Source organism: Hevea brasiliensis, unplaced genomic scaffold (genome assembly GCF_030052815.1).
Source record: "Hevea brasiliensis isolate MT/VB/25A 57/8 unplaced genomic scaffold, ASM3005281v1 Scaf209, whole genome shotgun sequence".
Taxonomy (NCBI): Eukaryota; Viridiplantae; Streptophyta; class Magnoliopsida; order Malpighiales; family Euphorbiaceae; genus Hevea; species Hevea brasiliensis.
The window spans coordinates 1-17,915 of NW_026614706.1; positions in this window are offsets into that span (position 1 = coordinate 1).

A 17,915-nucleotide genomic window follows, 5' to 3' on the forward strand; every position below is an offset into this window, starting at 1 on the left:
TGATCTAAAATATGGAAAAGGATGCTTTCAATATCAGTCATATAGAGCAAACATAAAATCGAAAAATTCAGCTCCACTGCATATAACTCAATTACGGATAGTAAATTTATAAAATATATTAAAAATAGTAAACCTATATGAAAAATTATGAAAATTTTATGAAAAACTAGCTAACATGTCATATTAAAATTTGGAAAAGAGAAACTTGCTGAAACCTACATGGATTTGAATATAAGCACTAAAAAAGATACTTATTATGTAAATAAAATATATTTAGCCTTTAATATTAAATTAATTTTTACACATTTAAATATTTAGAATATTGCAATTCCAAAAATATGTGAAAGCTAAGATGTTAAGGTAAAAATTATAAAAAAAAACAATTAAATTGACAAAAAATATCTACAAACAATTTATGCAAATTTGGATATGAGCAGAACCAGGTTTATACATATCCAAATTTTAGAAAATCATAACTAATTAAAGAAAAATGCTTTTGGGATGCTTCAAAAACCAAAATCACATGGAAACACCCTAAAATATTCATTAAAAATAATATCATAGACAAAATAAGTTGTTTTCAAAAAGTAAAAAAGAACAAAAGCAAAAAAAAATCTTATATAAACATTTGGAGTGATTTCGGTGCCCAATTAGATGTACCTTATTTTAGTTCTTCAATTCTGAGATTAGAGGCTTTATAGGACTCTTAAGAACACCCTTGAATGATGGAACATAGATCTAGAGCAATGGATATGTAATTAGGATTTAATAGGGCACCTAAATTTAACCTAAATCTCAAAATCAGCTAAGGTGGCTTTGGTGGAGGGAGGGGCATCCTAATGGATCTCTAATGGCACTAGAGAGAATCTTCTAATTAATTTTGAATCTCTATCAAGTGCTCTAGAAGATTATAGCTTGACCAAGTTTTCCTTTCAAGTCATTTAGGTGAGGTATTTATATAGGAAAAACCTAAGACTAGTGTGATAAGGTTAGAATGAGTTGAAATAAAAAATTTCTCTCTCATCTACTATCCAAATTTTCGTTGAAATGGATATGGCTAATCAAATTTATCTTTTATTTTATTTATTTAATTTTTGGGACAAAGTACACTTTAGTACCTTGTACTTTGACCTTTTTAGTATTGAGGGCATATATTTTATTTTGTTACAATTAATGATAGGAACTTTGGCTCTATTTGCACCGTAAGGATAAATTGCTAATGTTATTAAATGATACTGATGTGACATGTTAATGTGGTGTTGACGTGGCATGTTGATGTGGCACCCATGCATAACATGGCACTAATGCGCATACTGATGTAGCGCCATGTATGATGTGGTGTTAATGTGGCATGCCACATCATCAAATTATATGTTATCATTCATTTTGTTCTTAAGTGCAAAAAGGTAAGAGTATAAGTCCTAAATTGCAAAAAAGGAGCAAAGTTTAAGCGCTAAATACTAAAAGCCAAAAATTTTAAAAGTACATGAAAAGATAAGGAAAGAGAGAGAGAAAAAGAAATAATGAGAGAGAGAGAGAGAGAGAGAGAGAGAGAGAGAAAGAGAGAAAATGAAAGATATGGAGAGAGATACAAACAGATTGACTCTCCTATGCGTCTCTCTTCATCTCTCCCTCTCTTTCTTTCTCTCACTATGTCTCCTTGTATCTCCATATCTCTCCCTCCCTCTCTCTCTCTCTCTCTCTCTCTCTCTCTCTCTCTCTCTCTCCCCCTTATGTCTTTCTCCTTCTCTCTTCCTATTTGTATATTTCTCTCTCATTATTTAAAACTTTTGCACTTTTAAATGTACATGAAAAAAAATAAGGAGAGAGAGAGAGGGAGAGATAAAAAGAGAGACAAATAGAAAGAGAGAGAGATAAAGAGAGAGACAAATAGGAAGAGAGAGAGAAAGAGAGAGAGGAGAGAGAAAAAGGAGATACAGTGAGAGAAAGAAGGAGAGGAAGAGATGAAGAGAAAGGCATGGGAAAGTCATTCTATCTTTATCTCTCCCTATATATTTCATTTTCTCTCTCTCTCTCTCTCTCCCCCCCCCTCCCCCTTCTCTCACTTTCCTTATTTTTTCATACAATTTCAAATTATTTGTGCTTTTAACATTTAGGGCTTGAACTTTGCTTCTTTTTTTTTTTTTTTTTTTTGCAATTTAGGACATATCCTTTTATCTTTTTGTACTTAGGTGACAAAATAAATGATGATAAAAAAAATTGATGATGTAGCGTTAACGTGACACCATGCATGATGTGGTGTTGACATGGCAGCGCCATGTCATTCATGATGCATCATACATTGGCATGCCACATCATACATGGGTGTTATATCAGCATGCCATCTCAACATCATTTAACATTGTTGGTGTAAATAAAGCCAAAGTTATTGTGCTTAATTGCAAGAAAACAAAGTATATGCCCTCAATACTAAAAATGTCAAAGTACATGGTACTAAAGTGTACTTTGCTTAATATAATATTTATTTTTACAAATAAGTTTTATAAATATCGCCAAAAAGAATATGAGAAGAGAGATGAGAAAATTACCTTTTTTATTATATTAATTAATATAAGTATTTATTTTTCACAATTATGTTAAATAATAATGGCCTATTGGCCATATAAATCCAAACCTTTAGGTGGTTGCTCATTTTATACAAATCTTTTAATTTTAGATAATTTAATTATAATTTTCAAAATTGAAAAAATTTTATCCAAAATCTAAATTCTAATTTAGGGATCTTGACTTTTGGCACATGAGATGCTGTGTAACTTGACAAGTAATAATTTTTAATTTTTTTATTTGATTCATCTCTCTCTCTACCTTGTCTCTCTCTTTCTCACTTGCTCTCTCTCCCCCCCTCATTCTCTCACTCTCTCGCCCTCTCTCTCTTTCCCTCTCTCATTCTCTCTCTCTCTCTCTCTCTCTCTCTCTCTCTCTCTCTCTCTCTCTCTCTCATCCCATGGAAAATTATAGACATCAAATTTGTTCATGATGAAAGAACTTGAAAAATACAAATAAGAAAAAGGTTGAGAAAAGCATATGAATAAGACTAGAAAAATTGTTTTAGAGAGAGAGAGAGAGAGAGAGAGAGAGAGAGGGAAATAGGTTGTTGGTTAACTTTGCAAGGGCTAGTTTTTGTGGATGTGGAAAAGACGCTTCTTTGGCCTTTCTGTAGCTACTACTTTGCTTTTCATTTATATATAAATATTATTTGATTTCTATTAAAAAAATTTTAACCCTATTTTTGGTTTCCAAAATCTAAACCTTTTCCTTAGTAGCCTTACCACAAAGTAAAGGATGATGACTTTAGGATATGGGATCAAGAATGCAATATCCAATTTAGTTCTATAGTTTCTTAAGCTGTGTTAAATTTTAATTTAGGCAAACACCACTTAGAAAATGGATTCTGCTAACTACATTTATTAGAATAAATTTTTTTTTATAGGATTAAATCAGGACCTCAACACTTAATTTATTATGCTGTAGTAACAACTAAGTTAAGAGAAATGCTAGTATGATGGGATTGAAATGTGGACTATATGTATATTGAATAATGAAATTCACATGAATGGATTATTAAAATATATGGGAGCAGTTCTAAATAAAAATTCAAAAAATGTAATGCTTATATTAAAAGAGAAAGGTTCCGTTAATAGCTACTAAGTATTCCCCAGCAAACTTTTGCATAATGTTTGGATTTTTTACTTCACTACCTCATTTTTAAACTCAACTACATGGAGGTTTTTAGTGTGTGTGCGTCAGAGAGAGAGAGAGAGAGAGAGAGAGAGAGAGTAAGGGAGGGAAGGGAACAGTGAAAGTATGGGGTGGGGTTGCAGAGAGAGAGATGACTCAAATAAAAAAAAATTGCCACGTATTAAGCCACTTAGCATCCAATGTGGCAAAGTCAAAATCCCCAATTGGGATTTTGCTAATTGAATAAATTTCTTCAATTTCAAAATTTTTGATTAAATTATCCAAAATTAAAAGATTTGAATAAAATAAACAACCAACATAAAGGTTTAGATTTATTTGGCCAGTAGGCCAATAATAAAATATTAATTTTAGACCAAGTTAGATCAAAATTAGTCAACTAAGTATAAATGAAATAAAAACTATAGAATTGACTATAATTGATAAATGTCGAAAAGTTTTCACTTTATTATTAAAGGTATGCCACATTAGCACAAACATATAAAATAATAATATTTTTGCAATGTCAGCTGCCAAGTTAATAACAATTCAGTAAAAAAAAATTAAAACTTCATGCCACATCAGTAACAATATATAAAAAAATAATATTTTTACCACGTCAACTGGTATTATATTTTTGTATGTTTTGTTGAAAATTTGGGAATTTATTAATAAGGATTATAATGTAAATATTGCATTATCTTTTCATAAGAAAAAAAAATAATTATAATGTGCTCCTTTGGGCTTTAATACACTAGAATGTCATCAATAAAGATAATAATAAAGCGAACTAGAAAAGGTCTGAATAGCCTGTTCATGAGGTCTATGAATGCAATTGGGGTTAGTTAACCCAAACGGCATTACAAGAAACTAATAATGCCCGCACCTAGTTCAGAAAGCAGTCTTTGGGATATTTGTCTCTTTAATTCTCAATTGGTGATTTCTGAACCTTAAATCTACCTTAGACAAACAACTAGCGCCTGCTAGCTGATTAAACAAATCATCGATACGTGAAAAGTGTACTTGTTTTTCATAGTTACTTTATTCAACTGTCTGTAATCTATGCACAACCTCAGAGAACCATCCTTATTCTTGATAAACAAAACTGGAGCACCCTAAGGAGAGGCACTCAGTCTAATAAACCCTTTGTCTACTAGATTCTATAACCGTTCCTTTAACTCTTTCAGTTCTATAGAGCCATTTTGTAAGGATGGATAGAAATAGACCTGTACTAGGTACTAGATCAATCTCAAAGTCTATCTCTCTTTTAGGTGGCAAATCAGTTAGTTCCTTTAGGAAAACATCTAAGAACTCCCTCACCACTAGGATTGAATTGATCCATCTCTTTTCATATTTACTTCCTTGACATGAGCTATGAACCATATACATCATTTTCTAATCATCTTACCATCCTATCATCTAAACTTTACTACCTTGTTCCTAAAATCCAAGGTAGCATAATTAGTGAGAGCCAATCCATCCCTAAAATGATGTCAAAATTAGTCAACTTTAGAATCACTCGATCAGCTAGAAGGCATATATCCTCAACCATGACCGTATAACAGTAACAAATCTTCTCTATCACTGAATGATCACATTTAGGTCCACTAACCAATAAAGGACACTCTAGCCTTGAAACCATCAATCCTAACCTTTGGATTGTATTAGGGGTGGGTAATAAAAGAATGTGAAGCACTTGGATCAATCAAAACATGCACACTGAAGCTTCCTATGTGAATTTTACCTGATACTATTGTGTTGGAGGTGTTCGCTTCTTGCTTGTCATGGTGAAGATCCAAGTCGGTGCTATAAAACTGCTTCCTTGAGAACATGTTATGCAGTATGACACCCCTTTTCCTCTTCCTTATCCTCTACCCTGAGAGGAAACCATAAAAGTCTGCCTTGTAGCTAGTTGAGCCACACTGCTTGACACTGCCTATTGGTGAGAGGCAACCCTTTCCATGTTAAGACACTCCCTTGCCACATGTTAAGCTTAGCCACACTTGTAGTATTCATATTGTAACACCCTTCTTGTAGCAACTCCGTACATTCTACTGTTCCGGTGACCAGTGTGGGTCCGGACAACTAGAACGTCCGGAAAAATATTTAAACTAAAGTGGGGAACCATAATTAACTCAAATATTAGTAAGAAAAATTTAGGAAAAATTTTAGAAATAAAATACAATCAAGTTAAATGAGCCGGTACCCTAGCGATAGGTAACCAAGTGGGAAGTTTCGGTTCTCGCAACTAGGAGCTCTAGACCTGGGAAAAAATTCATAAAATAATTTTTGGGACTCCAGATAAGGGTCATTGAGGTTCCTATGGCATTAGAATACTAAGAAAATGCTTAGAAAATTTTTTCAATTGGTACAGACAATTTTAGTCTGTTAAGCCAAACGGAGGGCATTTTGGTCATTTCGCCTTCAGAGGTGATTTTTGGCTGACTTGTCCAGTTAAGTAAATAATTATTATGACACAAAATGTGAATAAATATTGCTAAAAATTAAATTGAAAATGAGTAGAGAAGAAAAGAAGAGAAAATGAGATAAAAGGCCAATTATGACATCACTATGATGTCATTAAAAAAATCCCACCAATCATATTTAATCAACACTTAAATTAACTTATAAAAAGTGGATAAAGGATACAAAAAAATGAAAAAAAAGCCATCAGCCATCCTCACCCAAAAGTCAGCCGTCCCTCTCCCTTCCACCCATTCCACCATTGAAGCTCGACCAAAGCTTCACTCCACACCAAACCTCACCATAAAATCACTCAAGCCCTACACTAAATTTGATCCTCATACCTTAAAACACTACTAGGCGGCAAGAAGAGGAAGGAAAGAGAAAGTTTTGTGAAGGGAAAAATTTTGCTCACTTGTGGTTAGTGTCCAACTCTTACTTCTTTTGCTTTAATTTATGTTCAATGGCATGAATTGTGTAGGAAATATAAGGAAATAAAGCAAACAAGTGTGTGTGTGCAACTTACAATTTTTGTTAGCTAGGGTTAGCTAGGGTTTGATGATTTTGCTTGGTAGAAAAATGGTTATGAGCAGCCTTTGGTAGTGGATGGAGTATTGAACATAATTAAGTAAGTGAAATGCAAGAATTGTGCATGTATGAAATGAAAAAAATTGGACACTTGAACAATTCTAGGGTTTGGTCATGTGATGGTTCATTAACCTTTTAATGGTCAATTGGTGACCATTTGAATGTGTATGATGAGGAAATGAAGTGAGTTGAGGCTTAGCATTTGTGTATGGGTGAGCTGCCTTGGCTGACCTGCAGAACTGAGCATGAGTCCAGCAGGTTTGGGCAGTTAAAAATGGAGTTGTAGAGGTTCATTTGGTGCAAAGCCAATTGGACATGAAACTAGACACATAATGGCACAACTTTGGTATAGAAACTCTGCCCAGAAAACCAAACCAAGTTGACCTAAAAATTGCCCTAATCCGGGTGACTTGCATTCTGCCTGGGCAAAATAACTAAATGAATAGTGTTTATTCATTTGATATAACTCAGTTTAGAAAGGTCCAATTGACCTGAAATTTTACCAGAAGAAAGCTGAGACATAGACCTACAACTTTTATGAAGAACACAAATCTAAATTCTGACCATAACCTAGTCAAATTGCCAACCAAACTTAGGTTACCAAATCTGGCAAAACCAATTTTGCCCAGAAATTTGGATTCTGTCCAATCCGGCCAGTTATGGTGTTTAGGCCATAACTTGAGCTACAAAACTCCAAATGGAGTGATTCAAAAAGGGAAATGTAACTAGACAAAATAAGAAACAACTTTTATGAAGACAATTTTGATAAATTCCTACTGTACAAATGACCAATGGAACAGTAAATATGAGGCTTGAAATCTGAAAATTTTGAATAACTAACACTAAGCTTAGAAATGGTATTGGCAACTAATACCTACAACTTTAGAATGCAAAATGTGGTATGTTAGGAGTATTAAAACCAATGTACCTATTGCCTATGCAAAAGTCGACATTTTAGTTGACTAATGAAATGAATAGTAACACCTAAACTTAAATTTCAAGAATTGTATAATTTAAAAATGTAATATGCCCTAGTACACCTAGCAAGATTGGTTTGGATAGGTTGGTATGCCAATAGGGTTCAGTTAGCAGTACTGCACATGGCACTATGCCATTCTGTGATTTTATGGCTTTTAGCTATTCTGACATTGTGTTGAGACTTGGCCTTGTGCCTAATGTTATTACAGCTTATTAGCTGTTCTATTGCACATCGGGAGATACATATGTAACTAATGGTGTGACAGCCCAAGGTACTTGATACCCAGTACCAGTTTACCCATTTATCCAGTCCAGTCATCCAGTATAGGTTACTTGGGCAACCAAAAATGAAAGTGGATAAATTTAATGAAATTATGAATATAACAAGTACATAATAAATAAGATTACCAATAATGAACGAAAAATGGTTTGCATAAGACATCAGAACCTGCACTGCATATTTATTTTATGTTATTTCTTTTTATTCTATTATTATCACCACTAAGCATTATTGCTTAGTGCATTGCTTTTTGCCACGTGTAGGTTCTGGAGAGACCGATAGAGAGCCCAGTAGACCACAGACTGGGTGAGATCATCTGCAGCTCTGCATAGTGTCCGTGTCACCTCACCGATATCAGTGCATTGGTAGGACACTAGGTTTCATTTTGGGTATTTTGTAATTAACTTTTATTTTCTCATATGAAATTGAGACTCATTTAATGTATTTTGTTATTAATGTAAATAGTAGAAATTATGTTTATGAATGAAAAAGTGAATATTTATGTATGACTTGTACATGAATATCCTATGAAATGAATGAATGAGAAATGGGAGTATATTTGAGAAATATTGAGATTTTGTTGATGAAATGGAGTTTGGGATTGATTGAAAATTTTAGAAGTGTTTTTCACAGGTTTCGAAGAACTGTTTTATCCATTTTTAGCCGGCACTCAACCGGATTTTCTATAAAATTTGCGGAACCTCAAATAAATTTATGATTTCAATAAATGACTTCAATGAATGATATTTCACAAATTATACTTCATAACTATGAAAGAAATAAATTAGAAAGGATAAAAATGATTGAAATAAAATAGGGTGTTCTGGTACACTGTGTGACACATCTTACTCAGCTATACTGTAGACGAGTATGGGGTGTCACACATATGTCCCAAACATATAAGGTCCTTAGTGTGGTTTTCCACATCTCATACACCTTAATGTATCCAAACTTGAACTAGATCCACTTCCCGTCCCAAGATTAGATTTGATACTACTCCAAAAATTATTCTTCTTCTAGTTTCTAGCAAACCTTCCCCCTTTATCTTTCTTAGTTTTGGATGAAGAAGAGGCTTTAGTCAGGTGACTAAACCTCCCTACATTTATGGCTTTAGGGATAGAAGACTGCTTAGCCTTAGAACCCTTCATATCCACAATGCCTTCAGTGGCAGCTCCCGCTTCCATTTTCCTTACAACACTTATTATGGAATGCAAGTTATGAGTTTTTTAGCCAAAATCAGTGAAGAGTAATAGGAGTGCAACCTCTGCGTGTGCCATTTAGCCTTATTCTTATCTGTATCATACTCCTGCCCCACATATTATAAATGATCTATAAATTTGTTAGTGTACTTATCCACACTCATATTGGTTGTCTGCCTTAATTGTTCAAACTCCACCACTTTCAATTCTCTAGAGTTTTTTGGAAAATCCCAATTAGTAAAATTTATAATAAACTACTGCCAGGTCAAACTATTTACTTTGTTAGCAATGTAGGTCTTATACCACTCTTTAGCCTTCTTACACTTTAGTATAAACCCAGCCATTTAAATGGCCCTACTGTCACTAGCCTCCAATTCATTTGCTATAGTCTTGATTGCCTTGACATACTCAAAAGGATCATCTTGTTCCTTGTACTTGGGTGCATCCAGCTTCAGATAATCTATCATCTTAGCCTTGCATCTATTACTGGGCCCAGTGCCCTGAGGATGAACTATTAGAGCTATAGATTGTGGTACTTGCCCTCCAATAACTCCCTCCATGGGGTTTTGGGTTCCCATGGTGGTTAGAGGGTTCTAGGGGTACAATCAGGGAAGATACATAAGGCAAGGGCCAAGCTATGGAAAGAAAGATGGGTAGGGTATGAAAGAAGGGTACTGAGGGTTACCTATAAACCCAATGTTTATGATGTTGCCCTAATAGGGATAGTTATACCCAAACCCATACTCTTGACCTTAGAGAGGTGGAGATACAAAATCTGACTCATCTTTCTCCTCTTCATTTCTATCTTTTCCTTCTCCACCCATACCAATAAAACTAGGGACCTCATACTACTGTTGAGACCCATAAAAACCCCTTCTTGCTTCAACAGACATTCTAAATGCACTTGACATCTCTCTACTAACCTCAAAAGACCTTTTAGGGCCTCTTAACGAATCTCTTTTACCACTTTTGCTTACTCTCCCCCTAGTAGTGGGAACAGCGGGTAGTGCTCCAATACGCTTATTTTTTAGTGGTGCACTGGTCAATCTTATAAACCGCCTTGAATCTCACATCTTTTGAAAGCAAACAAGAAGTGTTAAGTATACATGAAATTTATGTGAAATCACATGAACACAAGAAACATATCATAAACATAACATGAAACATAAACACATCATAGACATACAGGGACAAAGCCTTAATCGACATGTATTTTCCTAATTGTGTTGGCTGACAAACTTTCTTTCATTCCTTACTCTAATCTTTCTTAACATCTACGTCAACTCATCTAACCTAGAGCTATAATACCAACTTTGTAATGACCTAATTAGGGTCATTTAGGGACTTTTCTTTTTATTTTTTTGTTTTAATTTATTATTCATTTATATTATATAATATAAATTTATTTATTAAAAAATAAATTATAAGTTAGAAATATATGTTTTAAACGTGATTTTAATAATATACTTATATTTTTTGTTAAAATTATAATATTTAAATGCATAAATATAGAAATAAATTATTTTTTTAATAAAAAATGATAATATGTTATTGTTCAAGGTGGGAGACCTTCTCCCTATCTCCACTCTACACAATATCAGGGTTGAGGAGAGTCAAATCAGGTTCAGAAACAATTGTCATCTTTAAATATGTCAAGCATGCACCACATCCAATAATAGGACAACAAATATCCCTGCTCAAACATTGATTGTTAAGCATAATTAGTAGAAACTTAGGAATAAAACTATTAATTCCATGCATGAAGCATAAACATAAAACCCTAAAATTACTCTCATCATTTCCTAGAATTATGAAATCCCCTTATCTCAATCAATGAAGTACTTTAAAAGCTTTCAAAACCATGTACCTTATGAAGGCACAAAACCATAGGGAAAGCAAAAATTAGGCAATTTTGAAATTAAAACTACTTAGGTTACATGCATCACATGCAAGTCATTTTAAGCATCATCAAGCATTAAATACAACATGGTCATAACATTTATAATCTCAATTGATCTTTTCGCCCAATTATGTTGTTAGGAAATAAAAATAAGAAAAACCTAAACTAATTTTAGGGATTTTTTAACCGATGGGGCGTAGAATCAAATTCCACCCTTTGGGAAGCTAAACCTCTAAATATCGGTCCTTTAGTCCATCTACATAAATTGCCGTGATTAAGAATTCCTAACCTTTGAGCTAAACCACAATCCAAAAACCTCCTATCTAATTGGCCATCAGAACAAATGGAAATGGCTAGTTAAACCTTTGGGATAGCAAATGGGTCTTATGTATAGTAAGTGTATAAGGCACTTTCTCTGTAAGCAAATCAAGGGTGATAACTTCTAATGTCCCTTTATCTTGAAGAAGAAGATAAAGATGAAAAAGAATATGATGGAAGCTTGGTTGAGAGAAGAAGATACCCCTTCTTCTTCCTCTTGTGTGGTGTAGAGAATGATCACTCATTCTCTCTCCAAAAGCTTCTTTGTAAAGCATGGATAAGATGGAGCCACTTGTCTTTGTAACACCCACTATTTCTTAACATCGAAATTTCTATCGTAGATAGAATATTTTAGCAAATTCAAAGGTTCCACAGATAAAGGAATGGGGTAGAAGTGTATGTGCATATATAAATGTGTGTGTGTGTGTGATGTGTTCAAAATGCTTTTAAAAATTAAAATGGTTTAATGGTTTTGACCAAAGAAAAGGTTTTAAGAGTGTGTTTTGGACAGAAGGAACTTTGATAGCTGAAGGATGAACTTTCAACAGTTGAAGTCACTTTTCCTATTCAAATACTCTTTTTGGACAGAATGGACTCTGATGGCTAATAGCTAGACTTTCGAAAGTTAAAAGTCCCTCGACATTGAGGGTATAAAAAGGGACCAAAGCTAATTTTTTCTATCGAAACACTTCAATTTTTCTCTTATTCCCTCTCTCTCAATTGTTGGAGCATATAAGGAGCTTTTTGAAGATATTTCCTTGAGTTTTTCAAGATCTGGTGATCAATTCTTCCATAAGGAAGCTTGGGAGAGCAAATTCAAGCATTAGACCTTAGTTCTTTCACTTTCAAGCTCTAAGAAAAGAGGTAACTTTCTTTTCTTCTTGATCTAATAGATAGATCCAAGCACGTTGATGAGAAAATATGTTTCTATAACTTCAATTTCATGTAAAGTTGTTTATAAGATGAGTTTTGGGAAGTTTATGAATGTTGGGGTTAGGGTTTTGTGATTTTTGTTGTAATTGCATGTTTTTATTGTTAATTTAGCCATGTTTAAGTCTTATGGACCTTAAATGGCTACTTTCCCTTGATGGATTTAAGGGAATCCTTGTATATGTTATGTTGGGTTTGGGGAAAACCCAGGATTTAAGTTTTTGGTTATTGTATATGGGAATTAAGTATGTTTTCAATTTGTTTTAGGCCCTAGAGATGTGAATATGTGCTTGGTTTATGTTTTGGAACTTTGGAATGAGTTTATGGCTTTTGGGGACTTTGAATCTTTAGGTTTTCGACTTGAGAATTCTAGAAATTCCTAGGTTTAGCAGTTCGATTGGGGACGCATGCAATTTCTTAGAAAATCTAAAAAATTTTTAGGTTTAGTAGCTGAAGTCCAAGACTTCGACAGCCACAGTCAGCACTAGGCTAAAAGGTCCTCCAAAGCTTGAGACTTTAGCAACCAAAGTCTAGGACTTTGGCAGCCGAAGTAGGGTCTACCTGACTTTTTCTCCCTTCTTTTTTATAGTTGTCAACATACCTATGTCATTACCTATCAACAGAATATTATTCACATATAAGACAAGGAAAGTGATCACACTATCACTAACCTTCTTATATAGACATGGCTCATCCTTATTTTTGATAAAACCAAATGACTTAATAGCTTCATCAAAACGGATGTTCCAACTCCTCGAAGTTTGTTTCAACCCATAAATGGATCGCTTTAGCTTGCGCACTTTGGAACCATCTTGGGATTCAAAACCCCTAGGTTGTTCCATGAAAATGTTTTCTTCAATGTATCCATTGAGAAAAGCTGTTTTGACATCCATCTGCCAAATCTCATAATCATAGTATGCAGTTATTGCTAATAGAATCCTAATTGATTTAAGCATCACAAACAGGCGAGAAAGTCTCCTCATAGTCGATTCCTTGTCTTTAGCGAAACTCTTTCACTACTAGCCTTGCTTTATAGGTCTCTACCTTTCCATCAGAACCAATTTTCTTCTTAAAAACCCATTTGTTCCCTATAGGTACAATACCTTCAGGTGGGTCAACAAGATCCCAAACTTGATTCTTATACATGGAATCAATCTCAGATTTGATAGCATCAATCCATTTTGAAGAGTTTATATCTGATATAGCTTTTTCATAGGTAAGTGGATCATCTCCATGATCTACTTCTTCATGAGTAGACAACTCTTGTTCTTCTTCATGAAGGAAACCATATCTCACTTGTGGGTGAGATACCCTGGTTGTTCTATGAGGAACAGCTGTAGATGTTTCATCAATAGGTGTAGGTTGACTAGATGGATCTATATCCATCTAATCTGTTGGTTGGTCAGAATTCTCCAATTGTAACTCTATTTGCCTTCCTCTGCCTCCTTCTTGAACAAACTATTGTTCAAGAAATGTAGTATCTCTACTTATCACAACCTTTTGTGATATAGGCAAATAATAATAATATCCAAAACTATCTTTTGGATATCCAACAAATTGACCCTTTTCTGATCTGGTTTCCAATTTATCAGTGTTCAGCTTTTTGATATAAGTTGGACAACCCCAAATCTTAACATGCTTAAGACTTGGTTTTCTTCCATGCCATATCTCATAAGGTGTGAAAGATATTGATTTTGATGAAACCCTATTCAGAATATACAAAGCTTGTCACACCCTACCCCTCCGTAAGGCATAACATGATCCCGTAGTATACCTAATGAATTACCAACTTCGTCTACTGATAACCCATTAAATACACTACAAGGGATTTTAAAACTTTTCTTACTTCTTTTTATAGTGGTGAGCACTATTGACAGGTGTTAAAATTTTTTTTTTTTTAACTGAAGTGAAACCAAATAACACATTTGAAGTATTAACAATTTCTGTAAAAATTTTGGCAAAGTGCCATTTGTATTTTGAATAAAACAGTTCTTCAAAAACCTGTAAAAAGCACTTCAAATATATAATTTCTCAATCCCAAACTCCAATAATTTGTTTAACACAATAAATTTCGCAACATTATCAACTCAGTTTAACAATCAATTTTCCAGTGTTTCCAAAAAAACTGAGATAAGATAAATTTATCACAATACTTTTACAGGCCAAATAGTTTATAATTTTAGTTTACAACTGCTCAAGACTAAATACAATTTATACATACAGTGCACATACATTACAATAAAAACTACACAATATGGTATACTCGATATACCCAGCAAAATCTCAAAATGTGGTACAAGCGACCTACTCATACTGTCTGTCATGTCTACTGCGGACAATGAAAAAGCTATCGTTGAGTAAAATTTACTTAGTGGTACACAATAACAATTTAAAATGCGGTATATAAAACTTTTATTGATAATTTACAATCCAAGCAATTCACAATTTTTCAAAACTCATATAACACAAATTTGATCAAAAAATTGAATAACATAGCGTTGCCAATCAATAACACAACTTAGGTCATGACACAAATTTTCTGAACGTGTCGTGTTGTACACCACGACAAGGCACACTCACCCCAATCATCGAAATTAATGAGGGAGATAGCTAGCTATATAATGAGTACTCATCCACACTCACCTCAGATTAGCAAGTCAAAGAGGGAGGAATATAATCACACTCACCCCATAAATGGAGGAGGAACATAGTAACATTATCATGCCAAGTGTGAATCAAAATAATTCAAAATCACAATATTTCATACAAACCACAAATCATATTTTATCTCAAAATTTCCATTTGCAAAGTAGGCAACACAATAATTTCCAATTAAGATTCCCAAAGCCAAAACAATAAAAAATTATTCATAACTCATTTCTCCAAATAAATTTTCTGGTAAAAGCAGTTAATATAAAAAGTATTGTGCACAGATCTCTGATAAATGCCTCTTAGCCCTGACTCAGTGTTCCTTATGCTTCTCAATATCCTTTTCAACTGAAACACATAATTTAAAGTGTTTCAGTACTCAATGAATTTGTTTCTAACAATAAAATCCAATATTTAAATTTTCTTGGTACTATTCTCTTCAATTCATTTCATTAGTCAACCTATAATGTTGACCCTTGATGCACTCTAATTGAGTCAATTCTAATGTTACTAATATGTCAAATTTTATATCCCTTTAGTGTTGGTATATATTACCAATTTCATTTCCAAGTGCATTGCATTTTATTGTAATTTACCGGATTTCGGTATACTATTTTGACCTAGCCGAATGACCTAGTTCCCTCAGTTTTCGGGTTTCGGTCCAAACTACAAACTTGTAGGTCTATGTCCAATTGCACGCGGGGCAAAATTTCAGGTCATTCTGAGTTGTATAGACCAAGATATGGTCAATTTACCAATGCTAGACAGAATGCACTAAAATGGTAGGCTTAGGTCACTTTTGGTTCGGCCAGTTTTGATATCTGAACTTGTGCAAGCTATTTGGCTTAGTTCTGGCCATATCTGGGCTTTGGTGTCTTTATAAGAATTGTAGATCTATGTCTAAACTATTCATGGTAAAAATTTTAGGTCATTTGGACCTGTTTTGAGTAAGTTATGGTCAAAACACTAACTACTGCTCAAATGGTCAATTTTCAGGCTTTCAAGTCACTAATCCGGATTTGGTCATTTTTCAAGTCACCTTCTAGGCAGAATTTAGGTAAGCTTCCTTCATGAAAGTTGGCACTTTTTGTGCCTAGTTTCACCTCCAATTGGTCTCATACCAATTGGAGTCACACACTTAAGGTTCTAAGCTAAAATGTACACTGCCCTGTTACACATTATTCAACACTTACCAATTACACATTCAATACTTACCAAGTTTACCTTTCATGCCAATTCTGATTTGGTACCATAACATTAACACACTTTACATCACATTTTGGTCATTTTGGGCAGCTTGTAACCACTCTCAACATACACATTATAACTCAAAATTTTCAAAGTCTAATTACAATAATTTAACCACATGAACATACCTTATTTACATGTCTAAATCCCAACAATTAAACACATACACATGCTGCCACCATAAGCATCATAATTCAACAAACCATTCCATGAAACTACACATTTCTAACCACACTTTAAAGTTGCCGAATTACCCCATTGAACATATCTCCTTCAAATTGCTTTCAAGCTTCCAAAACCAATTGCACCATTACACATACACTTAATATACATTGGCTAAATCACTCCTATACATATAAACACTTACATCAACATCTCAAACTACCATTTATATGCAAAAACAAGCTATACATAATGAAGTTCCATGGCTGCCAAAATGTACATCTCCATTAATTCATCAAACCTTCAAACTTCTTCCATAAATCCATTCAACACAACACCCACACAAGCTTTAATGGAGAAAGGATGAAGAAATGAACATGTACCTCAAGTGGAGCATGTCAAAACCCTTCAAATCTCTCCCTTTTTGCTCCCAAACTACTGCCTAAGAGGTGTACTCAACTTTTAATGGAGAACTCTTAAGGAAATAGTGGCTTAAAGATGGTGATTTGGCCTTTGCATGTGGACGGCCATGGGAGGTTTTCTTCAAGGTTTGGTTTGGCCAAAGTGATGTTTAAGTGAAGAAGATGATGGATGCAGAAGGTTAGTGGATATTTCAGTCCACTTAGGGTATTATATGGTATATAATAATTTACTTAGTGCTCCACTAACATAGGGTAATTATATTATAATCCAAGGTTTCCATAATTCACATTTTGCCATCATTTCTTTCACCATTTACATTATGCACCACAATTTTAATTTTCATGACATTTTCAAACTTTAATATCATTTATTTTTAATGGACATTTAGGTCAAAAGTCAACTAGGAGTTTCAATTGACCTCAATGCCCCTGTTCGGGTTGTATTCCTGATTTTTTGGTAACATCGATTTTTGTCTGTTTCTCGATTTTTCATTTTTCTTTGTACTAATTAATTAATTTTTCTTTGACATTTCTAATGTTATTTATACTTCAATAGATGTTTATTTAAGTGACAAAAATATTTTTCAAGGTTTCCCACTGTCCAAGGGTAGTCAACGGTCCACACCGCAACTTTCCGGTGCGGTTACCCATCGCTATGATTTTTGGCTCGTTTAACTTGGTTACATTTCATTGCTATTATTTTTCCTTTATTTTTCTTGTATTTTCCTTTCTTGTATTTCATTATTGTATGTCTCCTCACTAACATTTAAATATAATTCCAAGCATCCTAGTTGTCCGGACAGACACTGTCACCGGTACAGTAGAATGCACTACCGAACATAGGGATGTTACAAAGCTGATTCTAATGCAAATCCCCAAAAAGAGATTGGCATATCAGTATAGCTCATCATACTACGTACCATATCCAATAGGGTACGATTTCTCCTTTCAGATACACCATTCAGCTGTGGTGTTCCTGGAGGAGTCAGCTGGGAAACATGCCATGCTCTCTCAAGTATTTACCTCCACGATCTGATCGAAGAGCTTTAATACTTTTTCCTGTTTGATTTTCTACTTTAGAT